Source organism: Spermophilus citellus (assembly GCF_964194105.1).
Source record: "Spermophilus citellus genome assembly, chromosome: 6".
Lineage (NCBI taxonomy): Eukaryota > Metazoa > Chordata > Mammalia > Rodentia > Sciuridae > Spermophilus > Spermophilus citellus.
Genome location: NC_138187.1, coordinates 41,147,056 through 41,161,948, shown reverse-complemented (window position 1 = coordinate 41,161,948; position 14,893 = coordinate 41,147,056).

Genomic DNA, 14,893 nt, shown 5'->3' with positions numbered 1-14,893 from the left:
AAAAATGCCTAACTTACAGAATAAGGATAGAATTTTTTAAAGCTGCAAGAGAAAAATGACTGCTCATGTTTTTTTTAAAAGAACAATCCAGATTTCAAGTAATTTATCAACCCAGACCCTAAAATCCAGGAGGGGTTAAAATAATATATATGGTGCTCAGAAAAAAATGAATACCAATCAAGAATAAAAATTAGAGAAATATTAAGCTTCAGAATTGAAAATGAAATAAAAAAACTTTTGTGAAAAATAAAATCTAAAAGAATTCATAACTAGAGAGCCTGCACCACAAAATACAGTAAAATATTTTCTAAAAAGAAATGAAAAATAGAAATTAAAAGCAGCATGGGAAGGAATTACACAAAAAGAGTCAATTAAAGGACAATCAATTCCAATTTAAACATTAGAAATAAATTATAATGCCACAAAATAAAAAAAAACTTCTTCAGTGATAATATTAAATGTAAAAGATCTAAGCTCTTCAAATAAATACATAAGTGGACAGATTTGATTAAAACTCAACACCCTAAAATATACTTTCTGCAAGACACTCACCTCAAAATAATGCCACCCACCCCCCCCAAAAAAAAAAAAAATCAATGGCCAAATGTTCTTTCGGATGTGTGCATACTAACACACAGTGCAGGAGGGATAGAAGTGTATTGTATTAGATAAAGGGGTAAAGGAGGTGAGAATGGGAAAAATAAAGAGAGTAGAATTATTAGGAAATAACTTTCTTATGTGCATATGTGAATATACAATGAGAGAAACTACACATGTGCAACCACAAGAATGAGATCCTAATTAGAAAAAGTCATACTCTTTGTATGTATGTCAAAATAAACTCCACTTTCATATATGCCTAAAAAGAACAAATTTAAAAGGGGGCCATTACAAAGAAAATAACTTGTAAATTTGAAGATAAATGAATAGATTTATCCAATTAGAAAATACAACAGAACACATACATACCCCAAAAGGCAAAGACATCCACAGACTAAAGGCCAAAGGTTGCACAAAAACATACCGTCCCATGAGTCTTATAAATATGAAGGTGTTGCTCTTCTCATATCCAATAAAGATGACCTCAAGACAAGATTAATCAGAATATTAAGAAGATTTTTCATACTTTTTATGAAAATTATTCATCAATAAGTTATAATGCTTCTAAATATTTATTCTCCAAACAATGTAGCATCTATGTACATCAAACAAACCCTTCTCAAATGTAAGAAACAAAAAGACTACAATAAATTAATACTGGTTAACTTTAGGTCTTAAATATAGAAGAAAAATGTTATAGTCTAGAAAGTCATATAATGTGTTACAAGAATATATTCAGTAATTCAAAGGGATTGAGAGCATCAGATATCTCTACAGTAAGTTAGGCAATTATTTGGAAGGTTTGTTAACACATTCAAAGGCCATTGCTCAGATGGACATTACTAGCCTATATATGATTTTTAAAAGGTTATTTCTATAAATTAAGCATGGAATAAATCAGTTATAGTAAAGATAAATAGTGAGTTAAAAATCCAAATACTGAATGATGATACTCAGGTAAAAATAGTCCAAGTCTATAAGAAGTTCATACATTTACATTCTATTTAGAAAATAAGTGTAAAATATAAAATAAGTCTAAAATAAAGTCCCAATAATTTTAAACAAAATAATAAATTGCACAAAGCTTATTGTATAGTGTTGTACAGATGAATTGTTTGCCTATATGGGGGAAAAGGGCAGAGGTGGGGAGATATTACCAAGAACAGTATGAATCACCATGGGAAGATTGTCATTCTTAAGTGTATAGCATTTGCCAGATAACATGAGGTAGAGGTAAGATGAAAGCACTCTCTAAAATTTCAGAAAAGGTGTAGTTACAATAAAAAAAATATTTCCTATGATTATTTTGCATTAAATATTACATTTGTTTTATTTTCCTTAGAAAATGTTCATCTTTTATGCACTTATTATGTTAGTAATTCTTTTAACCCTATTTAACATGATAAATTTTTTATTTTATCTGAAAACATTTTATTAGGATAATCTTTTCCTCTTTATTTTATTTCAGAGTATTCTAATATTTGCTTATTCTAAATACAAAGAACCTGAACAATCACGTGTAGACATTACAATGGCTTTGGTATTTATTTTCGTGTGACTTTTAACATTTTTGTATGCATTTTCAGAAACTGGTTTTATATCCACGCATACAGGATTTCTGTATGTTTGACCACAGGTGACTATACTTGTTATACTAAATAAATAAATTAGACTTTACTGAGATTGAAAAATTTGAATCATAAGAGGAAAATGTCATCAAACTCGTGTTAAGTAAATATAACATTAAGAGAAATAGGTGTACCCTTTTCCCCACATCCTCGCCAGCACTCGTTGTTGTTTGACTTCATCATGGCTGCCAATCTTACTGGGGTGAGGTGGTATCTTAGGGTGGTTTTGATTTGCATTTCCTTGACTGCTAGAGATGGTGAGCATTTTTTCATGTACTTGTTGATTGATTGTATGTCCTCCTCTGTGAAGTGTTTGTTCATGTCCTTGGCCCATTTGTTGATTGGGTTGTTTGTTTTCTTATTGTCTAATTTTTTGAGTTCTTTGTATACTCTGGATATTAGGGCTCTATCTGAAGTGTGAGGAGTAAAAATTTGTTCCCATGATGTGGGCTCCCTATTTACCGCTCTTATTGTTTCTCTTACTGAGAAAAAAACTTTTCAGTTTAAGAAAGTCCCATTTGTTGATTCTTGTTATTAACTCTTGTGCTATGGGTGTCCTGTTAAGGAATTTTGAGCCCGTCCCCACAATCTGTAGATCGGAGCCAACTTTTTCTTCTATCAGATGGAGAGTCTCTGATTTGATATCTAGCTCCTTTATCCACTTTGAGTTGACTTTTGTGCATGGCGAGAGTAGGGGATTCAGTTTCATTTTGTTGCATATGGATTTCCAGTTTTCCCAACACCATTTGTTGAAGATGCTATCCTTTCTCCATTGCATGTTTTTAGCTCCTTTATCAAATATAAGATAGTTGTAGCTTTGTGGATTAGTCTCTGTGTCCTCTATTCTGTACCATTGGTCCACCCGCCTGTTCTGGTACCAGTACCATGCTGTTTTTATTACTATTGCTCTGTAATATAGTTTGAAATCTGGTATCTTTATACCGCCTGATTCACACTTCCTGCTTAGAATTGCTTTTGCTATTCTGGGTCTTTTATTTTTCCATATGAATTTCACGATTGCTTTATCTATTTCTACAAGAAATGCCATTGGGATTTTGATTGGCATTGCATTGAACCTATAGAGAACTTTTGGTAATATCGCCATTTTGATGATGTTAGTTCTGCCTATCCATGAACAAGGTATATTTTTCCATCTTCTAAGATCCTTTTCTATTTCTTTCTTTAGGGTTCTGTAGTTTTCATTGTATAGGTCTTTCACCTCTTTTGTTAGGTTGATTCCCAAGTATTTTATTTTTTTTGAGGATATTGTGAATGGAGTGTTTTTCCTCATTTCCGTTTCAGAAGTTTTGTTGCTGATATTTGGTGGGACTGCAAACGGGTGCGGCCAATTTGGAAAGCAGTATGGAGATTCCTGGGAAAGCTGGGAATGGAACCACCATTTGACCCAGCTATTGCCCTTCTTGGACTATTTCCTGAAAACCTTAAAAGAGCACACTACAGGGATACTGCCACATCGATGTTCATAGCAGCACAATTCACAATTGCTAGACTGTGGAATCAACCCAGATGCCCTTCAATAGATGAATGGATAAAAAAATGTGGCATTTATACACCATGGAGTATTACGCAGCACTAAAAAATGACAAAATCACGGAATTTGCAGGGAAATGGATGGCACTAGAGCAGATTATGCTTAGTGAAGCTAGCCAATCCCTAAAAAACAAATACCAAATGTCTTCTTTGATATAATGAGAGCAACTAAGAACAGAACAGGGAGGAAGAGCAGGAAGAAAAGTTTAACATTAAACAGAGACATGAGGCGAGAGGGAAAGGGAGAAAAAAAGGGAAATCACATGGAAATGGAGGGAGACCCTCATTGTTATACAAAATTATATATAAGAGGTTATGAGGGGAATGCGATAACAAACATGGAGGGAAATGAATTACAGTAGATGGGGTTGAGAGAGAAGATGGGAGGGGAGGGGAGGGGGGATAGTAGAGGATAGGAAAGGTAGCAGAATACAACAGTCACTAATATGGCAGTATGTAAAAATGTGATGTGTAACCGATGTGATTCTGCAATCTGTATTTGGGGTAAAAATGGGAGTTCATAACCCACTTGATTCTAATGTATGAAATATGATTTGTCAAGAGCTTTGTAATGTTGTGAACAACCAATAAAAAAATTGAAAAAAAATAATAATAATAATAAAAGAGAAATAGGTGAATGCAAACTGCTGATATCCTTAAATCAACTTTACACATATTTGTCTTCAAGTATTCAGATAATTAAATGGCATAATCTTGGAATATGAAAATACTTCAAAGCATGCTTTAAAACACAGCCCTATTACAGGAAAAAATGTAGCTATTTTTTTACCACAACCATAGTGTCAGCAGAAATTTTTGATATATTTTGGGCTGGGGTGTGGCTCAAGTGGTAGCGTGCTCGCCTGGCATGCATGCGGCCCGGGTTTGATCCTCAGCACCACATACAAAACAAAGATGTTGTGTCTGCCAGAAAAACTAAAAAATAAATATTAAAATTCTCTCTCGAAAAAAAAAAAAATATTTAAAGAAATTTTTGATATATTTCATTTTCAAAAGCTATTCTGCCACACTTAGAACATTTGGTAGAAAGATGCACATTTTCTTGGTCTAATTGTTGATTCTTTTATGCTCTTGTTAGCACTATCCCTAAATTTTAAGGTAGTCAGTATATGCATTCACAAACATTATATCATTTGTTTAAATGATTCATTGTAAAATGGCAAAATATTCATAGTATTTTCTGTTGAGAAGAAATGATTCATGATAGTGGTCTGGCAAAATTGGGAAGGGAACAAATTCTGGTAATGTTGATTCAAACAGAGAAGTGTCTACCAAGAAAGACTGAATTAATATCCACAAGACATATGGCAGTCATCATCACATACCTAAACATTATATTTTCATTTTCAGCAGATCTGAGGGGACTTCCAAGCCCCCAAAAGTGAGCTTTGCATGTACATGTGGGCATTCAATGGTGAAGGATAGGTGAAAACAGGAGGAGGTAGAGCAGAAAGTAACTTACCTGGTTCAGGAGGGCACCAGTCCAACACTTCTGGGTTCCTCGGGTAAAGAGCAGGTTCTGTAAGAACTCTCACAATAAATTGCAGCACACTGTTAGGTAGAGGAGTACTGGGGTTTGGAGTCTTCCCTATGTGGTTCTTGGTCATATTTCTGATTTTCTTGATAAACCCTAATTAGTGAAATTTCTGGATGGAACAGGATTCTATTCAAATCAGTCTTCACTTCTGAGCAATGGTCAATACTGACAAAATGTACATTGCTTAGACTTGACCCAAAAGAATGCTTCCAAGCCCTTACCTGATGTTAAAAGCAGATGGATTTGCTGAAGATGGCTATCCAGAGGCAGACCACTGACAAACAGTGTCCAGACCTCCTCTTCTTGAAGGTCATTGAGGGTGCTCTCTCTCTTTTACTAAGCTACAGTTGTGCATCTTCAAAGTATTTCCTCATGATGGTTAGAATATAGACAGGAATCCTATTTCCTCTGGGATTAAATAAGAGGGAAGATTAAAGCCAGGTAGGTGCCAGGTGTGGGATACAGTCCCAGACAACCAGAACAGTGAGGATGGAGGAGGACACAGGTTTCAGCAGTTAGACCTGAGAGTTGGGGTTATGGACACAGGCTCCTGCTATTTCCAGAGATGACCAGCTGCTGGGGATATGGAGTTCAAAAGAGCAGGAGCTTGAGGTGAAACTTGGAGGCCAGGAGTAGGAGGTGAAGGAAAGTAGTAGGAGAACTCATAAAACTGCTGAGCCTTAGATAATCAGATGGATCCAAAAATATCATTTTAATCTAGTTATAACAGCAGGGAAATTGAGACAATTGAATGACCAGTTGAAAAAGTAAAAACAGGCACATCCTTATATGTTGCTCTATATCCCCAAATAAATAGTGCATGGATTTAGGATTTAATAGCAGATTATAGAAGTAAGAGAAGTCTGAATCATAGGGAAGTGAAAGGAGGCATGGACATTTACATTTCATTTCTCCTGGAGAATAAGCACTGCATTGGATTCAAGGTTCACTCTTTTTTTTAACCTCTTCAAAATCCAGGGATGGCTCCTGACCTTAGGGGTAAGTGGAAAGAGAGAGAACCACTGGAATTCTTTATTCTTATATGGGGGACACACAAGAGGAGGACCCATGGAACATTCTTTCCCCAAAAGGGCAAAGGGGTAGGATTTCAAAGGATCAGGTGAGTGTAGCTCAACCTCACCAGGTGACACTTACTCCTGGAGCCAGCCTCCTTATCTGAGCAGAGTAAAAGTCCAATGTATTGCAGGGTGCAATAATTGTTCAGTACTCCTTTACTTGAAGTAGCACCCCCTCTCTCCACTGAAAAGTCTTAATTGGGCCTCTCCAGAAATCTTCACTCAGACTGATTTTAGGACTGAAAGCAAAAGAGTCTCTGCAAAAGAATTCAATGTTGATAAACTTCCTATTTTCATGTCACCCTATTTACTTGGCCACTGGCCAAGAAGATACCAGCACTCCAGCTCTGGACACCCCCTTACTAGTTTTTCACAAACATATCCAATATAGTACTTTGAAGAAATGTGCAAACAAGGCCGCTGGCCTTGAGCTGGGATTCACAGAGATGTCTACATTTTTAAGATAAGAGAAGTTACCAACTGGACTCCATGGTAATAGCTGGCAGGGGGTGCAAAGAAGGGGAAAAGAAGCTCTCCCCTTCTCAGATGTTGTGCTTGAATGGGTAACTTGCCCAAAAGAGTGAAAGAAAAAAACTGCTTTTATGTGTTGAGAGCCACGGGCAGGTCAAGATAGTGCCTGGCATTTTGCCAGAAGGGGCAGTTCCTGCTGCCTCAGGTGCCCACTATTTTTGAGTTCTCGCGGAGTTCCCAGTTGAGTTCTGGTTGAGCTCGCTCAGAGTTCCTGGAGGGTCGCGTGGGTGGTGTTCCCATGAGTTCAAAAATAAAGTTCATTCCTGCTTGAATCTACAAGTGGCTCGACCTCCTGGTTATTTGTGCCCACTCAGACTGCGGAATTTGGTAGCCCACAGGAGGAATGCCTGAAGCTTGGGGGTAAGTGAAACTGCTCGCCCCTGAGGGCAGGGCGAGAGAATGGGTGACTATTTTTAAAAAAAATGTGTTCTTGTTTTGATTTGTTATGCTTCTGTTTCAAGCTGCCTGCCCCTAGAAATAAATAGGATGCTAGAAAAGTTGTTCAGCCCTGAGGAAGAGATAGAGATAGACCACTGATATACATTTCAAGAAAATAGGAAAAATGATACAATGCATTTTTGTTCCATTTTCGTTTCATTCTGTTTTGGTTTTGTTCTGTGTTATCTTGTTGGGTTGTGTTATCTTTGTAGCAGAAATATGGGGTCAGAAATTAGCAAAAAAACAAACCGAAAGAGTGTTAAGTAAATTGATAGAAGAAGGAGGCACCCCAGTAAAACCAAGAACAGTTAGGGCATACGTTGATATGATACAAAAATGTAGTTCATGGCTTTTTAAGGAGGAGTTGTTGAATATATCACAATGGGACCATTGCTGCAGTCTGGCTGGGCACAATTCAGGAGCCACTTGTCAAAAGAAATGAACTTTATTTTTAGAACACACACACCACACCACACAGCTCCTCAGGAAAACCCTCAGAACCCAACTGCCACCACTGTCTTCCCACAAGCCTCTCAACCTTCCCCACTCCTCCTGCTCTTGAAGCTGATTGGCTGGGTTGCATGGGCAGAGCCAAAAATTCCCCCAATGAGCATCTCTGTGGTCTGAAAGGGCAGGGAAACAGCCCAATGAGCATCACCACAGAGGAGCCAATCAGTTGGCAGCTAGAAGTTTGCTGGGGCCGCTGTGAGCCAATCATCAGCTGGCACCTGGAAGTTTGCTGGCAGCTGGAAGTTTGCTGGAGCCCCTTTGGCTGTGGCTCTCAACATCTCCCCTTCTCTGTTTAAACAACAAGCATGTGGCTTAGGGACCGTGCCTGCCTTAGGTTGTCCAATACTACATATGGTTCTTACCCGTCATCAGATGAGCTGACCTCAAGGCGTCAGCCTCCTGTCTTAGGTTGGTACCATTGCAATTGGATCTTACCCATCATTGACTACTGGTCCAGCATACAGCCACACCTGTGGATAGGTCTTTGTACCAGCGGGGGGGGGAGGTTCTTTGCCTCACCTCTGTTGGCCCCCAAATTTTAGCTGAACGACCATCACAAGCAGAAGGGAGGAAGATACACCAAGCCAATTGATGGCTCCTTTTGGAAAAATTGTACCACTGATGATACCATCAGCAAAAATACCCCAACACTACCACAAGTCGCTGCACCAACAGATAGTTCACAATGCATACAAGTGAGTTCACAATGCATACAAGTGATACATAGTCCAGGCAAGTTCTGCAAGCAGTTCAGTGATGGCTCCTTTTGGAAAAAATTGTACCACCGATGACACCATCAGCAAAAATACCCCAACACTACCACAAGTTGCTGCACCAACAGATAGTTCACTATGCATACAAATGAGTGCACAATGCATACAAGTGATACATAGTCCAGGCAAGTTCTGCAAGCAGTTCAGTGATAGCTATTGCAGAAGCTGTAGATTGGTTTTATCTTTGTCTTCACTGGCACTGGGATGAAGATAGGAATTCTGGCAATAATGGCTAAAGAAAAAATTATGTAACATTCCAGAAGGCACTAAGAGAAAACAATTTTCTGAACAATTTACATTATTTTGAACAGAATTATTAAATATAATGAAAAGGAAAGGTGAAAGTAAACAAACAGATCTGTTAACCTCCTTTTTTGTTCACATATTAAAACAATCCTCAACAGCTGTTTACCCAATTTAAATTAAACCATTTAAATCACATGAATAAAAAAAAAATTTGGATCCATTTTTTCATGAGCGCTCATCATATATGATATATGGACATACGTACATACAAACATACAACATAAAACACAAGTGTGCACACATAATATAATAATACAACACATAACATAAGAGTAAAGGCCTTATAACTTTTTTACAGGTGAAATCTCCATTGCAATGTTTAAAAACTCTATAGTCAAAAAATAGAACTGATCAGCAAAACATCAACCTAGGTCTGTATGAGCTCAAACAACAAAATAGAACTTCATGATATGGCAAAGGGCAATAATAAAATAGATATTTTAAAAAAAAGTATCCTGGTTCAGCCAGATGTAAGGATAGCCAAACTGGAGTTTTGGATATCAGTTGTTATGGATTTGAGCCAAATCATCTTCATTTTGGTCTGTAGAAATCACTTTAGTTAATCTTTCTGGAATCCACATTGGCTGCTGTTCTCCCTGTGGAAACACACAAACAGACCCCCGACTCCAGACAATTACTGGGTCAGGACCTTTCCATTGAATTGGAATTGAAAAAAAAAAACAATCTTTAATATCTATAACTAAAACATATCAAGTTTTTGGCAAAGCAGACAATTGAGGAATCCCCGATTGAGCAGGTCCCATAATAACCATCTCATTATTAATGGCTCTTAAATCTTGCAATAATCTCCATTTACCAGATTTCTTTTTTATGACAAAAAATGGGAGTATTATGGGGAGATACAGAAGGTTGTATATGTCCTTCTGCTAATTGTTGTTTGACCAGGTTCATGGGCTGCTTGTATCTTTTCTTTAGTTAGGGGCCACTGAGGAACCCATACTGGTCTTTCTGATTTCCAAGTAATTTTTATTCTCTCAGTGGCCCCTTCTGAAAATCCAATCTATATCTGTCCGTTCCTTGATCTATTTGTATTGGTGCTGCTATACCTTGTTCTTGTTTTTCTAATATTTTTCCTTTCCTAAAACCTTTTTTAGTCATAATAGTGGGTGCATTTTGATTGATGTTATTTGTTAATGTCAAACCTAATTGATCTAGGACATCTCGTACCCATAAATTTACAGGAAGATGGTCCAATTCATATGGTTGTATAGTTCCTTCACATCCTTCATGATCCTTCCAATCTAATACCATTGCACTGCTATGGGGATTAGTAGCCACTCCTAGGCCTCAAAGCATTTGAGTGGCTTGTTGTAATGGCCAATGTTTTGGCCATTCTTGACGAGAGATGATACTAAGGTCTGCACCTGTATCCAGTAGCCCATTAAATTCATGTCCTTGAATATTTAGTTTTAGCATGGGGCGAGAGTCTAAATTTAAAGAAAGCATAGCCCAATCTACACCTGTGGAGCCTAATCCCTTGGAACCTCTTTCTACAGTATGACTGGAAAATTTATCATGTAGGCTGGGTATTATTAGTAACTGTGCTATTCTATCTCCTGGTGAAATTACCGATATACCCTTTGGAGAACTGGCTATAATTTTTATTTCACCTTCATAATTGGGATCAATTACCCCAGGACTTATCATAAGTCCTTTTAGAGTAGAAGAACTGCGTCCGAATAATAAGCCTACTGTTCCTTTGGGAAGAAGTCCTTTTACCCCAGTGGGAATGATTTGAACTCCCATCTCTGGAGTTAGTACTGTTCTGGCGGAGGTGCAGATGTCCAACCCTGCGCTCCCTCTGGTTTGTCTGATGAGGGATCTAATTGACAATGTGTCCTGGGCACTATACTGATGGGATTGCTGGGTTCCTCCAGTGCTCCGTATATTTGTGGTTTTGGGCCCCAGAGCATTGGGCCCCCCTGACATTTTTTGGCAACGGAGCCCAATGCCTTTCTCCATGATATCGTGAATAAACACCTGGTCCTTGTTCGTTTTTTGATAATGGAGTACTCTCTATGGTGGTTTGAAAACAGCATTCATTAGCCCAATGTCTCCCTCTATGGCATCGTGGACAAATACCCGGTATTCTACTCCTTTGATACCTAGTTTTGTTAAACCCTCCTCCTATGGGGCAATTCCTTTTAAAATGTCCTGTTTGTTCACAATTGTAGTATGTTTTTGGCCTGACATCTAAAACCTGTTGTACTGCAGCTGCCACAACTTGCCCTTGTTTATTAATGTCTCTACATAATTTAATATATGTGTTTAAATCTTCATGTTTCCATGGTCTAATGAATTCTCTGCACCAATGATTCACTTGCTTATAAGCCAGTTGTTTTATTAATGGCATTGCTTGTTCTGTATTCCCAAAAACTCTGGTAGCTGTTTGAATAAGCCTATCTACAAATTCAGCATAAGGTTCATTAGCTCCTTGTATTACCTTAGATAATTGACCTTGTAAACCTCCATGTTCTTGTAAAGTCTTCCATGCCCTAACTGCATCTGCAGCAATTTGTGAATATAAGCCAGGATCATATGCAATTTGTTGCTGCTGATCCTCATAAGGTCCCTTTCCTAACAACATATCTAGATTTCTCTGAGGATAACCAGCTGCTGCATTTCACCTAGCCATCTCCTTGCAAAATTCCTCATTGGCAACCTTCCATAACAGGTATTGTCCTCCATTTAGCACAACTTTACACATATTAACCCTATCTGCTGGCGTCATGTTCAAGTTGTTAATGGATTCAACCATGCTTACAGTGAAGGGTGCTTGAGGACCATAGGTTATTACAGCCTCTTTTAGCTGCTTCACTGTTTTGAAATTTAAAGCATGGTGAATTCGCTGCCCTCCTGCCTCAAATACAGGGCATGTTAATATTTGAGATCCTGTCTCAGGATCCCAACTATCAACTGCAGGGGTTGGGGGCGTCCCAGCATATGGCCCCTGCAAACTTCCAGCATATGGAGGTGGTGTTGTTGGTTGGACACTTATGCCCTCTGGTGATAGAAAGGTGTTAGTGGCAGTCTCCTGTAGAGGTGGCACTGTTGGTTGGACACTTACGCCCTCTGGTGATAGAAAGGTGTTAGTAGCAGTCTCCTGTTGTAACTTTTCCTCTGATGTCTTTTTCTGCTCTAAACTTTCTTTCTCTGTCTGACTAGCTCGAGAGGCCTTCTCTTTTACTTGAATTTTTTCCTCTGACTAGCTCAAGAGACCTTCTTTTTTACTTGAATTTTTTTTCTCTGACTACCTTGAGAGACCTTCTCTTTTACTTGAATATTTCTACTATAACTATAATACAACCCAACAAGATAACGCCAAACAAAACTGAAACAGAATGGAACAAAACTGGAATAACAGAATATCATTATAGCCTTTCTATCCTCCTGAAATGTCCATCCATCCTTTCTCCCTATCTGTTCCTCAGATGTGAGCAGTTTTTCTTCCATCTTACACATCTCCAGGGACAGGCAACTTAAAACAAATGTGAAGTAAAACAAAAGAAGAATCTTAAAATGGCTACCCATTCTCTCGCCCTGCCCTCAGGGGCGAGCAGTTTACCTTATCACTTACCTTCAGTCGTTCCCCCCATGCAGGCCACCAAATGCTGCAGTCTGGCTGGGCACAATTCAGGAGCCACTTGTCAAAAGAAACAAACTTTATTTTTAGAACACATACACCACACCACACAGCTCCTCAGGAACACCCTCAGAGCCCAACTGCCAACACTGGCTTCCCACAAGCCTCTCAACCTCCCCCACTCCTCCTGCTCTTGAGGCTGATTGGCTGGGTTGCATGGGCAGAGCCAAAAAAAGTCCCCCAATGAGCATCTCTGTGGTCTGAAAGGGCGAGGAAACAGCCCAATGAGCATCACCACAGAGGAGCCAATCAGTTGGCAGCTAGAAGTTTGCTGGGGCTGCTGTGAGCCAATCATCAGCTGGCAGCTGGAAGTTTACTGGGGCCCCTTCAGCTGTGGCTCTCAACAATTGACCATCATAGCAGTCACAGTTTTTCCATCTTACTTGAGGCACCTAGATACAAGTGCTTCCTGAAAAGCCTCCTGTTACAATTCCAAACACTTACATGAGAAAAAGGAGCACATACATGTAGAGCTGCCAAAGAATTGGCAGAGCACTTTCAAAGTTAACCCAGAGAGGACATTTCAAGAGTGCATTCACACTTCAGCTGCACATTCCAATTGTTTCTAGTGGTCTGTGAAGACAGGGTTTGAACTGGGTTCTGAATGTGCTTGCTTAGAACAGCTAGAATGAACAGAGTGAAACATTTTGTGCACACATCTTCAATTTGCAGGAACTCACTCAGTTCTAAGGGAGCACTGGACTTGGTCCCTCCTTAATTGACCTTGAAGCATTAACTCTTTTCAGAGATGCAGCCAAGGTTTATTTTTGAAGCATTTGTGCATTGGTAAATTGATCTTCCTTGAAAGCATTATTTGGAGCTTTAATAGAGCTATTTTATTTATTTATTATTATTTTTTAGTTGTAGATGGACACAGTACCTTTATATACTTTTATGTGGTGCTGAAGATTGAACCCAGTGCCTTACACATTGTAGGTGAGTGCTCTACTACTGAGCCACAACCCCAGCCCAATCAATGGAGTTTTATTTTTAAAAATTGCCAATTATATTTCAGTGAATATTTGGGGAGTTGAATTTCTTAGATGACCCACTTTCTTCCTCTAACATGGATTACCTAGTTACATGTGTTCTCAAAGAATACTCATATCCTATTCCAAACACTTATGTGATGAAAACCAGCACGCAGAAGTGCAGCTGCTAAACAGGGGCAGAAACACTTGTAATGTTAAACCAAATAGGATGTTTCAAGAGTCCCCTCACCTTTCAAGACCACATTGCAATTCTTCCTAGAAGTCTCTGGATATGGGGTCTGAATTATTATCTGAATCTGCTTGATAAGAACAGATACAAAGGGCATATTGGAAGCTATTTGTACAAAAAGATTCAATGAGCAGAAAATCATGGACTTTTAAGTGCACACATGGTATTTTTCACTGGTTGAACTAGAATAAAGCTTGATCTCCTCATACCTTGAAGGCCAGGTTTCTATTTTGAAGCATCATGCATTTGTAAATTGCACTTTTTTGCAAGTACTATCTGACCCTTCATTGGAATTTTCTCTAAAAGTTTGCCAGGTCGATGTCAATGAAACTTTGTTGAATACACCCTCATAATAGACCCAGTATGTCCATCTAACTTGGGTCAACTAGCTACAAGTGTACCCTAAGAAATTTTATGTTCTTATTCCAAAGGCTTAAGTGAGGAAAAGCACTGAATACAAGTGCAACTGGTAAAGGAGTGGCAGAAGAATTTCCAAAGTTTACATAGAGCAGATATTTCAAGAGTACACTCATGCTCCAGTAGCATATTATAATTCTTTCTAGGAGATTCTGGATACAGGGTCAGTATTGTGTTCTGAAGGTGTTTGCTGAGAATAACTAGGAAGAGAGGAAGTGAAGCAGTTAGTGCAAGCAGTTTCAAATTGCATGAACTTCCTTAGTTCTAAGTGAGCACACTGGGGTTTTTCCATGGGAAAAACCATGAAGTATTACTGCTGCTCAGAGCTGTGGATAAAGGTTCACTCTGGAAGCATCTGTGAATTGGAAAGGGCCCTTACTTTCAAGAATGATGTGGCACTTCAAGTGGGTTTTCTGAAAAGCTTTGCCAAGTCAATTTCAATAAAGCTTAGGATACTTACATTCTCCCATAATATGGAGCAAAAAGGTATTAGTGATCTGTAAAATCTTCCTGCTCCAATTTCAAACAATTTCTTGAGGAAAAGCAACACTTATAATGTAGCTGCTAAAGAAGTGCAAGAAGAACTTCAAAGTTTTACCCAAAAAGTATGTTTTAAGAGG